This window comes from Phaethon lepturus, unplaced genomic scaffold (genome assembly GCF_000687285.1).
Source record: "Phaethon lepturus isolate BGI_N335 unplaced genomic scaffold, ASM68728v1 scaffold4667, whole genome shotgun sequence".
NCBI lineage: Eukaryota > Metazoa > Chordata > Aves > Phaethontiformes > Phaethontidae > Phaethon > Phaethon lepturus.
Window position 1 is genome coordinate 90205 of NW_010551036.1, and position 1528 is coordinate 91732.

Sequence of the window (1528 nt, forward strand, 5' to 3'; positions counted from 1 at the left end):
AGAAACCTCTTTTTTTACTGCACAACATGGATCACTTTTGCCACAACAGTTGTCTTCAACTGTTCATACACACTCCAGCATACTACACACATTTATCAGCCTTGAAGAATTCTGCTGGTGAACAGTTCATGGCATCTATGCTATGATATATGAATGCAGTCTTTTCTCTCCTACTTTTAAGTGTCCCTGCTGTTGCACTGATACTTGCACCGGTCTGTAGTGGTTTGTTATGCTTTGTAATGCCTTACCGAAATGAGCAAAAGAAGCCAGCAATGGGATTCTATCCATTTACAAAGAAGTGATAGTAAGGCCTCTTCCAGACTGTTACATACAGTATAATCTCTTCCTTCAGTTTCACAAAATCCCAGTGCTCTCATAGCAAAGAGAACTCACTGAAGTTCTGTTTCGTGATTTGTTGCAGAACTGAAAAACACCCCCTGTAACTAAGCTCAGGAATGAGTTGCTGACACTGTGATGATTAAAAGGACTATAACTACTCAGTTGGCATTCAGAGCCTGATGCATTTTGTCCTCTAAAGAAAGGCAGTCTCTACTAGATGCATTTTCAGTGTTGCTATCTCAGCAGTTTTCATTTTGGTTTGTTTGGATTTTTTTGGTGATGGGTTTTTTATTTGTTTGTTTTATTTTGTTGTCACATGAATGCACTTTAAGCTTTTGAAAAGAAATGATTGCTATCCCTGGGAGGATTCTGAAGGATCTGAAGTGGAAACTCCTTTTCCTAATGACAGCATGTATGACCTGGTTAGGTGACTTTCAGCAGTGTGGAATTTCAGCAGAGCTATTAATCTCCTAAGTGAGCTGAAGCTGGTCTTTTTTTTCTGTGGAAGAGTGGGATTCTGAAACATAGTTCTCTGACTTATTACTGAGCTGTCAAGGTTGGGTAGTGATCTACAATATATCACTGAAAGAAATTGAGAGGAAATGTTGAATAGATGAATAAGAGCTATTGCAGAGGCAGTTCAGAAAATGGTGCATGCGCTCTCTCTCTCTCGAAGTCTAAAACTATCCAAAGAACAACTCAGTCATCCACATAGTTCCTTTCCAGGCATGATGCTGTGCCAGTCTGTCAGTTTGTCATCTGCCTAGGGCCACTTTATGAAAAAGGGAGAAATGGACTGTCATTTCAGGTTTTTTTTGTATTCTCAGGAATGTGGAGTTTCATTCCAATAGCAGAAATAAGTGGAAAGCAATCCATGGTCTTAACATTTCCTCCCAACAGGACTAGTAACAGAAATTTTGTTTTTTTAAAAAAACAAGGATTATTATCTAGCACTAGACTTTGAGCCAAATCACCCTGTGGTAATCAAAGCAGATAATGAAAAAGCTGAATTCAGTGGATTTCTGATTGTATTGAAATATCACAGTAAATATCTCCTATATCTCCTCTCTTGCAGGTGCTGTAATAAGCATCAATGATCTTTGCAATTATGTGTGTTCCTTTAAATGTCGTCTTTCTCTTACTTGAATGTGTATTTATGTTTCAATGGGAGACTGACAGAAGTCTGGTT